A 15,689-nucleotide genomic window follows, 5' to 3' on the forward strand; every position below is an offset into this window, starting at 1 on the left:
TCCTGCCTTTCATGGACACTTGTCATCAACGTTAAACACGCTGGTGGTGCATATGTCTAGCTGTGCCGTAGTCACATGTGTTACCCTTTCAGTGTCGCTCAATCGCAGCTGGTAGATATTGCGTACGGATCAATTTTTGGAGTCCTACAATGGACACCAATGTGCATATGCAAAGTGTAGAACTTGTTGGACTGTGTCCATCTGGCCAATGGTTTTGACTGCTGCTGTATGTTCCCCAATTGCGGATGTCTGTTTGACTACCCATATTATGTAGTGCTACGAAACCCTGTTTTTTCTAAAATGAACCCAAATGGTGTAAATCCAATGATGCAGGTTAGCAACTGCTTTAACTAATCCTCAGAAGTCCCAATAGGAAATATCTGCCACTGTATTGTCAACATAACACCACCAAAACATGTAGATCCTATTAATTCATTGAAAGATGTTCGTTATATGTGGGTACGCCATAGTTTAACCATCCTATGACCTTCCTAGTTGACGTTGTTGGTGTGCCGTTAGTATGTGTTCCACAGGTCTCCCGTTTGTTCCACAGTATGGCAGCGAGTGATCCCCCTTTTGGTGCTGGCAGATTGAGTGCTGTGTACGCCGGTATTCGCACGGCGGTCTGACTTTGTATGGGGTGTGCCTACTGTAGTCCCTATCTGTATTTCCTGTGTTATGCCTTACTGCAGCTGTGTAATTCCACCAGGTTTGCAGTTATGGGTGCCATCTTGGTCGTACGCTTGTCCATCCATGGGAATTGCCTACTGGACACTGGTATAGGGCTGTACACATTTCACACCTGCATTTAGAATTATCCGGGGGATGCTTTGCATTATTAGTGGGGAGTAAGGCATGTGCTATACCCACATCCCTCCCACGGGGCGGGACAACGGATTATCTGCCAAACAACACCGAGCCCCATTTCTGCATACCCAGGATCCCATGGCTGCAACCCTCGACGGTACCCATTAAACATCCTTCATGTGTGCGGGACTGGGATGTGGACGCACTTCTATGGACTCGACAATCTGGGGATTTCTGTTCATATGTCCTGCATTTCATGGACACTTGTCATCAACCTTGAACACGCTGTTGGTGCATATGTCTAGCTGTGCCGTAGTCACGGCTGTTCACTCCTGCAAGGTCGCTCGATCGCAGCTGGTAGATGTGGCATACGGATCAATTTTTGGGGTCCTACAATGGACACCAATGTGCATATGTAAAGTGTAGAACTTGTTGGACTGTGTCCATCTGGCCAGTGGTTTTGACTGCAGCTGTATGTTCCCCAATCGCGGATGTCTGTTTGACTACCCATATTATGTAGTGCTACGAAAACCAGGTTTTTCATAACTGAAAACAAATGGTGTACATCCAAAGATGCAGGTTAGCGACTGCTTTCAATAATCCTCAGAAGTCCCAATAGGAAATATCCGCCACTATATTGTCAAAATAACACCACCAAAACATGTAGATCCTATTAATTCATTGACAGATGTTCTTTATATGTGGGTACGCCATAGTTTATCCATCCTATGACCTTCATAGTTGATGTTGTTGGTGTGCCATTAGTATGTGTTCCACAGGTCGCCCGTTTGTTCCACAGTATGGCAGCGAGTGATCCCCCTTTTGGTGCTGGCAGATTGAGTGCTGTGTACACTGGTATTCGCACGGCGGTCTGACTTTGTATGGGGTGTGTCTACTGTAGTCCCTATCTGTATTTCCTGTGTTATGCCTTACTGCAGCTGTGTAATTCCACCAGGTTTGCAGTTATGGGTGCCATCTTGGTCGTACGCTTGTCCATCCATGGGAATTGCCTACTGGACACTGGTATAGGGCTGTACACATTTCACACCTGCATTTAGCATTATCCGGTGGATGCTTTGCATTATTAGTGGGAGTAAGGCATGTGCTACACCCACATCCCTCCCATGGGGCGGGACAACGGATTATCTGCCAAACAACTCCGAGCCCCATTTCTGCATACCCAGGATCCCATGGCTGGAACCCTAGACGGTACCCATTACACATCCTTCATGTGTGCGGGACTGGGATGTGGACGCACTTCTATGGACTCGACAATCTGGGGATTTCTGTTCATATGTCCTGCATTTCATGGACACTTGTCATCAACCTTAAACACACTGGTGGTGCATATGTCTAGCTGTGCCGTACTCACGGCTGTCGCTTCTTCTGGTAGAACGATAACAGCTGGATGGAATTCCGTATGGATCAATTTTTGGGTCCTACAATGGACACCAATGTGCATATGTAAAGTGTAGAACTTGTTGGACTGTGTCCATCTGGCCAATGGTTTTGACTGCTGCTGTATGTTCCCCAATTGCGGATGTCTGTTTGACTACCCATATTATGTAGTGCTACGAAACCCTGTTTTTTCTAAAATGAACCCAAATGGTGTAAATCCAATGATGCAGGTTAGCAACTGCTTTAACTAATCCTCAGAAGTCCCAATAGGAAATATCCGCCACTGTATTGTCAACATAACACCACCAAAACATGTAGATCCTATTAATTCATTGAAAGATGTTCGTTATATGTGGGTACGCCATAGTTTAACCATCCTATGACCTTCCTAGTTGACGTTGTTGGTGTGCCATTAGTATGTGTTCCACAGGTCTCCCGTTTGTTCCACAGTATGGCAGCGAGTGATCCCCCTTTTGGTGCTGGCAGATTGAGTGCTGTGTACGCCGGTATTCGCACGGCGGTCTGACTTTGTATGGGGTGTGTCTACTGTAGTCCCTATCTGTATTTCCTGTGTTATGCCTTACTGCATCTGTGTAATTCCACCAGGTTTGCAGTTATGGGTGCCATCTTGGTCGTACGCTTGTCCATCCATGGGAATTGCCTACTGGACACTGGTATAGGGCTGTACACATTTCAGACCTGCATTTAGAATTATCCGGGGGATGCTTTGCATTATTAGTGGGGAGTAAGGCATATGCTATACCCACATCCCTCCCACGGGGCGGGACAATGGATTATCTGCCAAACAACACCGAGCCCCATTTCTGCATACCCAGGATCCCATGGCTGCAACCCTCGACGGTACCCATTAAACATCCTTCATGTGTGCGGGACTGGGATGTGGACGCACTTCTATGGACTCGACAATCTGGGGATTTCTGTTCATATGTCCTGCATTTCATGGACACTTGTCATCAACCTTGAACACGCTGTTGGTACATATGTCTAGCTGTGCCGTAGTCACGGCTGTTCACTCCTTCAAGGTCGCTCGATCGCAGCTGGTAGATGTGGCGTACGGATCAATTTTTGGGGTCCTACAATGGACACCAATGTGCATATGTAAAGTGTAGAACTTGTTGGACTGTGTCCATCTGGCCAGTGGTTTTGACTGCTGCTGTATGTTCCCCAGTCGCGGATGTCTGTTTGACTACCCATATTATGAAGTGCTACGAAAACCAGGTGTTTCTAAAATGAACCCAAATTGTGTAAATCCAATGACGCAGGTTAGCAGCTGCTTTAAATAATCCTCAGAAGTCACAATAGGAAATATCCGCCACTGTATTGTCAAAATAACACCACCAAAACATGTGGATCCTTCCAATTCATTGAAGGATGTTCTTCATAAGTGGGAACGCCATAGTTTAACCATCCTATGACCTTCCTAGTTGACGTTGTTGGTGTGCCATTAGTATGTGTTCCACAGGTCGCCCATTTCTTCCGCAGTATGGAAGCGAGTGATCCCCATTTTATTGCTGGCAGATTGAGTGCTGTGTACGCCGGTATTTGCACGGCGGTCTGACTTTGTATGGGGAGTGTCTACTGTAGTCCCTATCTGTATTCCCTGTGTTATGCCTTACTGCGGCTGTGTAATTCCACCAGGTTTGCAGTTATGGGTGCCATCTTGGTTGTACGCTTGTCCATCCATGGGAATTGCCTACTGGACACTGGTATAGGGCTGTACACATTTCACACCTGCATTTAGCATTATCCAGTGGATGCTTTGCATTATTAGTGGGGAGTAAGGCATGTGCTATACCCACATCCCTCCCACGGGGCAGGACAACGGATTATCTGCCAAACAACACCGAGCCCCATTTCTGCATACCCAGGGTCCCATGGCTGCAACCCTCGATGGTACCCATTACACATCCTTCATGTGAGCGGGACTGGGATGTGGACGCACTTCTATGGACTCGACAATCTGGGGCTTTCTGTTCATATGTCCTGCATTTCATGGACACTTGTCATCAATCTTAAACACGCTGGTGGTGCATATGTCTAGCTGTGCCGTAGTCACGGCTGTCGCTTCTTCTGGGTGGAACGGTTGCAGCTGGTTGATATTGCGTACGGATCAATTTTTGGGTCCTACAATGGACACCAATGTGCATATGTAAGGTGTAGAACTTGTTGGACTGTGTCCATCTGGCCAGTGGTTTTGACTGCTGCTGTATGTTCCCAATCGCGGATGTCTGTTTGACTACCCATATTATGTAGTGCTACGAAAACCAGGTTTTTCAAAACTGAAACCAAATGGTGTACATCCAAAGATGCAGGTTAGCAACTGCTTTAAATAATCCTCAGAAGTCCCAATAGGAAAGAATCGCCACTTTATTGTCAGAATGACACCACCATAACAAGTAGATCACGAGCACTTTCGCCTGGTCTTACCAGGCATTTTCAAGTGTAATTAGCTGAAACAAATAACTAAATCAATAATAATAAATATTTTAATAATAAAGATAATAATATGTTATTTGGACAATAGCTTCTGCTATTGACATACAATGCTGTGGGTGGTGCCGGTTACCATACATATGGCTTTCTCAAAAGCCGACTTCACATTTCTAAACACTAGTGTGGTCTCCTTTAAGGCCCCTGAGCCAGTGGTAAACATTACTCAAGCCACTGAATCACTTACATATGCCTTCTACCAGCACCTACAGGACTGCATGGATCAGGCAATCCCTTACACAACTGTGAGTCTTTGTACCAATGCCAAGCATCCAGTCTGGTGTACCCCAGCCATACACAAGCTCTACAACGAAAGGAGGTAGCTACTACAAGACAGAGCAGACTCCTTGTGAGGTATGACACCCTTGCTCATTATATGTGAAGAACTACAAGCTCTCATGACATCATCCAGGGCAAGTCCGACAGATATATCACCAAGGACTCGACAGACAATCATACGGCCTTCTTTAGCTATGTTGGACACCTGGGAGGACACTCCCAGATATGCTCTGACTGGGTTCACAATGATGTGAAGTTTACTGAACATACACACATTGCCAACATACTGGCTGACAGGTTCGGTGAAAACATCTCCACCCCCTCCCCCCCACATGGAGAGATGTCTGTACCAGAAGATTGTGGCCCCCAAAACTTCTGTAACGCACAGGTGGGACATGCTCTCTCCAAGGCAGTGAACACAGCATCCATGGGACCAGATGGTGTCCCGGCTGTGTACTCCGCGATCACATTGAGGAATTAGACCCACAGTTAGGACAGCTGTTTAATCTTAGCCTCACCTCAGGTAACGTACCCAAGTTGTGGCGCACGGCGACTGTAGTCCCACTTCACAGGGGCAGTGCCTCCACTGACCCTGGTTATTACCGTCCCATTAGCTTGAGAAGCCTTATCTGCAAAGCCATGGGGAAGGATCATAATGGAACTCATAGATGACGACATAGGGGACTTGCATACTTTGCATCCAACCCAGTTTGGCTTGGTCAAAGGCAGATCATGCGTTTAAAACTTGGTTGACGTTTTAGGAACAGTCACCGAGGCCATTGATGAGGGTCAGGCAGTCCATACAGCCTACCTCGACCTGGCAAAGGCCTTCAACACAATACCCCCCTCGGGTATCATTGATAAACCCATCGGCTTGGATGTGAACCCGTACATCGCAGGATGGGTTGCAAACTGGCTAGGTGACACAACCCACACGGTCATAGTTGCTGGCACCATGTCAGACTTACTGCCGGTCACAGGCGGTGTCCCACGGGGCTCAGTCCTGGGTCCACTCTTTTTCTGCATCTACATTTCCAAAGTACAAGCAAACACAGGGGGGTTATGGCTGACATTGTTTGCAGATGACTGCGAACTGGGTGCCATAGTGGGACGGACATCTGACACAGATATCCTTCAGAAGGGCCTCACAGATATGGATATCTGCTGCCAGGGACATGGCCTACAGCTAAATGCCGGGTAATGCATAGTCATACCCTTCGGGAAGAACAAGGTTACCCCTAGCTGCCATACAGGTGGCAATCCATTGAGCACAGAGGGAGTTACTAGGGATCTGGGGACCCAGGTTGTCAGTCACCATTCGTTCGACACACACGTTGCTAACGTGGTTAGGTAGAACTTCTACATTGCCCACCTGATGGTGCAGGGATTCACATCTAGATCAAGGGAGGTCATCATCTCCTTGTACTCATCACTCATTAGACCTATGATTGAGTACATTGCCCCGTTCGGAAGGTATCTGACCCGACACCTGCAGCAGCTGGGAAGGCCCCATAGGTTCATCGTCAAACAGATGCAGGGTGTCAGGAATTTGTGTTATGCTGCCCGACTGTAAGGACTCCTGCTCCATTCAGTCACATACCACTTGCTCAGAGGTGACCTGTGCCTGACATACGAGGCCATGTCGACCCATATTTGATGACTATGCTTCACCTAATGGATCTACATCCCTCAGAACCACAGGGGCAGGTGATGTGAACCTTGACACGGTCATTAATAAAATGTGTTGGAGGGACAGATACATCACCCAGACACTCACTATGCTGTGGAACAACATCCCAGTACATGTGAGACAGAGCACCTCGCTGGCCTTGTTCAAGGGGGATCTTGACCAATGGATGGGAGATTGCAGATATACCCCAGGGATTACATCATTGTCACTGCTTGACAGAGGTACAGCAATATAATAGGCATTGTTATCTCCGGACTGGAGGGTTGGCAGAGGCAACATAACTATGGGCTAGGGTTATAGCTGTCCTTGGGCAGATAGCCTACTATGTACCTATGGACCTATGAACCTATGTTCATAGTTTGTCCCATTCACACTTGTCTATCCCCTATCCTCATTCATATGTGTATATTTCTGTGGCACATGATTGAACTATGTATTACCTGCAGGTATGCTGTGTACAGTGCACATACGTCATGGTTGATTACAGTGTATCTGTGTACCTACCTCTGTGATACTGAGGACTACCACACATCCTTCACAGCATTACATGCATATGTCCATACTATTATTCTTTGGCCTGACGGGGGTTGTTAGGGCAACGGTTACACGTGTCCCTGTTTGTGCACACGTCATGGTGGTCTTTGACCAGCCTCTGTTGCTATCGTGGGATGGATGGTAGTGTTGGTGTGTGTTTGGGATGTGTTTCCACTGCCAGTACATCTGTGGGGGGTGGGGTTGGCACATGTTCCTCTTTGCAGGGAGCCCCATCCTGGACATTTGTGTCATGCGTCAACACTTGGCACATGCCATATGTCCTGTGCTATTCCCATAGTCGTGTATGCCTTCCTGCATTACTACGGCGTGTTACTGGCTGTTTGTATCTGGTACACATGGCTATTATGGTGGATAGCTTGGCCTATTCCCATGCTATGACATACCCATTCATCCAGGCATATACATGTTATTCCATCCTTTACGTTGGCCGTGGGTGTTTGGCCATCCGGCAATGCTATTCTCAACGTGTGATGTCCCACCTTCACCTTCTGTGCCTGTGGCACCCTGTTGGGGCGTCCTGCTTGGTGGGCAGATGTTCCACCATATGTGTTGTGTTTGACATGTCTGCATAGCTAATCATCAGTACGGTGGCTGAACATACTGCCTTGTCCAGATGTGTACAGTTATGGGCACCGTGGCGTGTGCACACCTATGGGGTTTCGACAGGTCCATACCACATGCGGGATGTACACATTCTGCCGACACATTCACATGCAGCCATTTGGATATCTGTACCTGAGGTGGGATGTTAACATGTGGGGTACATATTTGCCTGTGTGGCACTGCCTAGGACAATACTTCTTACTACATTTCAGGTATACCCATTGTGTGTAGGTGTGCAGCTGCGCAAGGCTGCTTGCTGGGTTGGGTGCACGGTCGTACATGGGTGCGGGTTACATGCTATGACGGGGCTGTTGTGTATTACATTTGCATGCATGGGTTCTGCTTCTGGATATTACGCTTAGGCATACGCCGTCCTATGTGTATGCGACAGGCACGTTGCTGGGTGTAGTACATGTTGCTATGCACATGTTTGCCTGTGTTTAGGGTATCTGGTTTCCTTCTTGTTATATCGACACGGCTACCCGGCTGTGTACTCTCACTTCTGCTGGTGACCATGCCCATGTGGCTACTTCTGTGTAGGTGCGGCGCGCTGACATGCTGCGGTACACCTTCACTGGGTATGCCCACTAACAGTGCATTGCGTGATGGACACGATATTACGCGTATCCTTTGTTCCTTGGACGGGTACAATTTGGACTTCGTGGGTTAATGTTTGGTTCTCCGTTTTATGTGAACGGGTACTATGTTGCATACTCTGCATACGTTTCATTATCCACGGACCCTGGCTGGTGCGGTTACTATTGCAGGCAGCCTGTGGAAGTCAGCACTTTAGGTTGCTCATCGCCTGCTGGCTTGGCCACGCCTACGGCCGCATCCTACTTGGGCTCGCTCACGTGCCCTCTGCACGTGTCTGTGGTTGCGGTGCACACTCATTACTATGCATATGGTGCTGCTACGCCGATTATTCACTGCACTGCCGGCGTAAGCCTTACACCGGCCTTGCGCCGAGCTTCATGAATCCCGGGGCATATAAAAATTAAAAATGTTAAAATAGTTTACAAAAATGGGTGCAACCTTAAGAATTTGTTCGAAAGAAATGAAGTAGGGAACCGTAGAAACAGGAACCAAAGAAGAAAAGGAACATTTAATTGTGGACACTGTGCTCAGTGTCCATATATTACAAACAGGGAAACAGTGTTCCTTGAAAGTAGACAATTGGTTCTCCAGGGGAAAGAATACAGCAACTGTGAGGACAAAGGAATAGTATATTTGGCAAACTGTGGAATCTGTCAAGCCTTCTATGTTGGGAAGACAGAACGAAAGTTGAAAAGAAGAATTTATGAGCACATGTATGAGATACAAAACAAAAAAGAAACAAATGCACTCTATAAACATAGGTTACAATGTGAACAGGCATATTATGAATTGTTTGTACCGGAAAAAGTGAAATATGATGTTAGGGGTGGTTTATGGGAGGAAAGAATTGAGTACCATGAGCTTTGGTGGCAAGTTACGTTGCAAGCCAACAAGCATCCGGAACTCAATGAAAATATTTCCATTGCCCCCCTCCTCAAATTAAGAGCTGTGAAATTATAGATCCCAAACAGGAATCTAATGTTCTTCCTTTACTTAATTATTAAGTTATTCCCCAGGATTCATAAAGCTTGTGCAAGCGCAGGCATAGTGTAGGTGTTCTAACGCCAAATATGGCCACCGAGCGATTCAGGTACGAGCCAATTCCACGTGCACAACTAGCGTATGCCAGAGCTGCGCAGCTCACTGTGCATATATGCTAATCACCCCATGTGCAGTAGTGCAGCATGAAAATGAAGGTACATAGCGATTCATGAAGTGGTGCAGGCATAGCGTAAGCATACAGAAATGTAAACCAAAAAAGGTTTACATTTTTTCAAACAGAACATCGGAGCCATGAAAGCGGACCAAACTTACGTATTACAAAGTTAACATATGCCAATGGCTAAATATACAGCCAATGGCATAAAACAACATGCAAAACACATAAAAAATATAATTTAATGTCATGGCCACACTAATGCAAAGTACAACTGCAGTGCATGGGTGCACAAACGGGAACACAAAGAAAATATATATAGATGTCATAAAACTGCAATGTAACACAAATCATGATTTCCCCATAATAGTCAATGGTATGCATGCTACACCACAACCAAGGTGTAAGGGTTGCTAAGGGTCTGTGACAGTGTTCGGCACGGTAACTAGGAATTAGTAGTCAATGCCATGCAAATGAGGCAAGTAATACTGAATCGCAAATGCCTTGCCGGCGTAAGGCTGTACCACATGGCGTAGCAGTATAACACCGAGGAGTGGCCTGGAGGTATACATGACATCAGGAGAGGGGTGTGCCACCGTAGCTGTAAGCACATTGGAGCATTGCTAATCTGGGTTGCCCGTTGCTAAGCAAAGCCGCAGGATAGGGCTGTGGATGTAGCCATAGCTTTGCTTAGCTGAGAGCACACAAGGTGACCAAAAGCGCATGTGTATGCGGATGACAACGTCCTCAAAACCCAGTAAATGGCTTTGCATGGCACGCGCCACAGCTGAAACAGGAAGGTTACGGGAAGACAATAAGGAAATGATGCAGCAGGGTAATTGGAGTACAACTGAGTAATTAACACCTATTAACTCACAGTTGGCCATTGACGGTAGCTAACAAGGCTGCTAGCAGTAACCTACAGAACAGGAAAGGGGAGGTGTCAGATTGCAAAGAAAAGAGAACTGTCATAGCAGAGCAATGCAAACCTGCAGTCGATCGACTATAGAACATATTTCACAACACAATCCTGGGTTGGGAAAGTACAAAACAAGAAAGCAGGCTGCTGGATGCATGCCTGACAATGGGAGGGGAATCGGTTTGAAAAATGAAGACAAGGGCAAGAGATGATCCGCGGCAGCCAAGTGTAATTCAAAAATAGCGTATACAGATTTATTATCCGCTTTCGTACCAAACTTCATCAGAATAAGTACATATATTAAAAATTCTACTTAAATACTACAATGCAACCATGTGATTAATCAAACAATTAAATAATCAATTAAATATTTAAACTAACAAAACCTAATAAAGAATATATATATATATACACAAATATATATGACATTTTTAAAAAAACATATTTAAACTAAAACTTTTACAATTTATAACTAAAAATGAGAATAAACTAAATTCCCTTCTTTATTAATATTTAATTTACGTTGTTTTAAAAAACACTTGATATTAATGGTCTCATTGAGACCTGGGGCTATATCAGATTTTAATTTTATTTGCCAATATGCTTCCCTTTGCAGAAGATAATTTTTAAAATCGCCATCTCTCATATCCTTCTGACCTACCTCAAGTATAGAACCCATAAGTAAGATACCCTGCAGCTCGGATTGTACATGCACACCCTATGACATCAATTTCCAAAGCACAATAGTATAAATTGTGAAGGCACCTCACACACACTTGTGTATTCCCAAACACTGCATCATCAGTGTAAACAGATGGGGAACTTTTAAAATGTACATGTTGGGAGCTGCCATAGCTTTGATTCATCAGCATGTGTTGGAGACTGAAGGTGGTGTGGAGGATGATGCTGACGACCACCTCAGGCACCTGAGGAGGAGAAGAGAGCCCAGACCAAAGGTAACCTACCAGAGGCTAGATGATCTGGAGATAGTAGAGCGTTACAGGGTGGACAGGGACATCATATAGCAAATCATTGAGCTGTGCCAGCCACGCCTCAGATCCAGAAACAACAGAGGGGAACCCATCCCAGTGGACATGAAGGTTTGTGTAAACTTTAGAATGCTAGCCACAGGTACTTTTCAAAGGTCAACTGGAGATATCATGGGGATCTCACAGGCATCAGCATCCAGGGAACTCCACCAGTTCCTGGATGCCATGTTACCACATGCCAATGAGCATATATACTTCTCCTGAATGCAGGAGGAGTTGGCCAGCAATATGCGCCTCTCCCACCATGTGGCAGACTACATGGAGGTACTGGGTGCAACAGACTGCACGCACATACACATCAAGTCACCACCCGGTGAGCATGGTAGGCGCTACATAGACCACAACAGATACCACTCCATCAACTGCCAGGTTGTGTGCAATGCCCAGGGCATTATCATGGATGTGTGTGCTGGCAGCCTTGGAAGCTACCACGACTCCCACATCTGGCATGCCTCACAGCTGTACCAGGTATTTGTCAGGGGGGGGACATCCCATAAGGCCACCTTGTGGGGGATGCTGGCTATGCACTGGAGCCATGGATGATGACTCCCATCAGAAATGGACACATACACCCATGCAAGAATGCCATAATGAGACACATGCACAAACCAGAATCATTATAGAACATGTGTTTGGGATGCTGAAATCACGGTTCCATTGCTTGGACATATCTGGTGGAGCCTTGCAGTACTCTCCAGGCACGTGTGCCCACATCTTCATAGTATATGCCATGCTACATAATATGATCCTGCGGAAACAGCTGCAGCAGGGACATAATGGTGAAGGCCCTCACAGCCCACCACAATTGCCAAGGTCACCATAGGCACAGAGGGATTCAGACCACGAACACCCTGTGCCAGCCCCAGTAGGCAGATGGAGGTGTGCCCAGTATGCCCATGCCTTGGCAAAAAGGGAATGTATAGCACATACACTGACAGTGTAGGCACCTACAGACTGACACCCTTCTCCACCTGCACATACAGTAAACATGGATGGCACACACACACGACCACCTATAAATTGTCATGTATAGGTGGTCTACTGTGTGCATCCTACATAGGCAGCCCTCAACTATTGCACACACAACTGCTATTGGCACAAGGTAAGTCAATACCTGAACAGTAAATTAAGCTAACAGCATGTCTTGATACTGTATGTATAGGTTCCAAGGTACATCGGTAGGTACATGCCTAACTGTCAGAGGCCATTCATAAGCCTAGCCAAAATGTGTCTGCTGTTGCCACCCCATTGATTAATTAACTGTCCCTCTGTGGAGCAGAGCCAATTGCGGGATCCCTGGGGTGTAACCACTGTTCCCCACCCACTCTGCAAGGATTCCCTGGTGTGTTAATGAGGGGCTCCATATAATGTAATCAGGGATGTAGTTCCAAAGCATGGGGAGTACCCATGACAGGTATCGGTCACCCCTGCATTCTTCAGTTATGGTTGTGGCAAGGTGTAGCTCATTACAGTGTGTGGCTCACTGTGACATGGATTCCCATAGGTGGAGCATATCCATTAAGCCTCACTTGGACATACCATTAACAGGTATCATCCATATGCACACCAACTGAGTTACACATTTATTTGCAGTATTGAGGAACAGCTATAGTACACTCTACATACTAAACACCATAACACTTGTACATATCCCAGATGCCTCAGTGGTAAAGCCACTGACTGTGTCGTTCATGGTCCCGGTTCCACGACCTGCAAGGGCTGTTATGTAATTCTAATGTCCTGAATAATGGATGTTGGATGCAGGTCATTAAAGCACACTTAAGCACATGTTAGCGGGTTTTTGCACTGGTAAGTGGCATTTAAACATGATTACATGGATATGGGCAACACAGGTCTAACCTTTGCTGAATATCATGCAGATCATGAGCAAAACTGCCCAGAACCGCTGAAATGTGCGTTATTTACCCTTGTACTAATAGTGCCTGCTCTGAGAGGTAAACCGACCACTGCCAGGAGTAGAACACTCAGCCATGTACACAATCTTCACAATAACCTACCACTAAGCTACCTGAGATGTACCAATGGCAGGTGTGTATTGTGACAGGTTAAAACACAAAAGGGCGGACTTCGGGAAATAGTACACACCACCATGTACCCAATGAAAGGTGTATTCTCTCTCTCTCTCTCTCTTTATATATATAAATATATATATATATATATATATATATATATATATATATATATATATATATATATATACATATATATATAAAATATAGAGAGAGAAAGGGTGATAGAGAGATATATGTTGATATATATGGATATACATATATATGCAAATATATGGATAGGTTAACAACATCTACACAACCATGGAGGTACATATAAATAGGATACTACCAAATACCGAATGCTTTACATACGGACGCACGTAATCACGAGGCTTAAAGACCGAAAGACCACAGTACCGAAGCACCAGAACCGCGAGTACTATTATCACGATGTTAAGGGACATTTAGGTAGTGCTTCTGGTGCTGCAGTTCAGGTAGGTACTGTGTGTAAGTGTGTTTCTGATTGCTGTAGTATGGGTAAGTGTGTGTTCTGAGTGTGGTGATTGTTTCTGGGGGACTGTAATGTGTGTGTGTGTGTGTGTGTGTGTGTGTGTGTGTGTGTGTGTGTGTGTGTGTGTGTGTGTGTGTGTGTGTGTGTGTGTGTGTGGGTTTGCTTCGTGTGTCTGTTTGTGCTATCTCGTAGATAGATTATTAAAGTAGGTGTGGTGTGGGGTGTATGGGAGCATGGCCATCTGGCCATACATAGTGTAGGATGGTTTGTTTGGATGTGATGGGTAGCAGTGTGTCTGTGTGTGCGTGTGTGTGTTCTGTGTTTGTGTTAGTTCTGGGAGTTTGACTGTCGCGAGTTTGAGTGTTCGGTATTGTGGGGTTTGGGAGTCTGGGAATGGTAATGTGGTCGTTGGAAGTGTGTGCATTCCTGAATCCATGGGTATGCCGTATACAGCTGCTGAAGTCTTCAGATATGTGTATAACATGGACCATAGCAATCACACATTCCGCCATGACTGAATGTTATGAACAAAGGATATGGAGAGTATATATGTCTATACACTATTACAAATATGTGCTATGGACATGAGCCAAAGATAGGGTTACCACCTGTCCCACCTTGCAAGGGGCAGTCCCCCTATGTGCGGTAGTGTCCTGACCAAAATGAGTACAAATACTAATGTTCTACAATCTCAAGACATTCTGCATGTTCCATAGTTAATGTAATGGTTGCATAAAATAGTCATCTGTATCTAACATACCTACATGTAACAAGAAACAGGATAAGCAAGTAAACTGCTACAAGAATAAGCTTTTATATAGGCATATATGTAAAGTTCTATACTTTCTACTGACCGTGGGTATGTGTCGGCCTCTAAAATCTGATGTGTGTCCTGCAAATGTCCCACTATGGCCATTTGAAAAGGTGGCAACCCAAGCCAAAGAGGTTCAGTCACCAAAACAACTCCAATGAGTGCAAATATCTGTGACAGAAATACACGAGACAGCTTTCATGTAGCAACATTTCATTACATACCGATGTATTTCCGAAGAGATTGAAGGACCAACATCACCTGCATGCTATACAGGAACCAATTAACAACGGCTTAATGAATAAGCCTGCAATAATCATAGTATTAGTCTACTAAATGATAGGTCTTCAATTAGGGAAGGAGCCCTCACTCACATATGGAATATGTATAAATGCAGTCCCCACACATCTTTATCTGCTATGTACACCCACCTACATCTCCCCCACTCCTGAAACAATTGCAATACAGACTGTAATAACATCACAAACATCCACCCACTCTATGACATCTGCAGAAGCCTTAACATACCTTGTGAGAAACACACTATAATGGCCCTATGTTAAATCGTTGCTGTTGTACAATGGAACATACGCCGATGTTACAGGGTTTGGTTGCAATAATCTCGTATCAGACGTTACCAATTACTGATTAACAGCACAGTATGATACACATAGTATGCCAAAGATGTCAGGTGTGCACAGTTCAAAACACCTAACGTTCTATGCATAGCCACACAGCCTTGAGCTGCCCAAACATCCATGCCAGACCTAAACATTTGCAGATGTATCAGG

This window comes from Protopterus annectens, chromosome 2.part1 (assembly GCF_019279795.1).
Source record: "Protopterus annectens isolate FY-2018-M chromosome 2.part1, PAN1.0, whole genome shotgun sequence".
Lineage (NCBI taxonomy): Eukaryota > Metazoa > Chordata > Ceratodontiformes > Protopteridae > Protopterus > Protopterus annectens.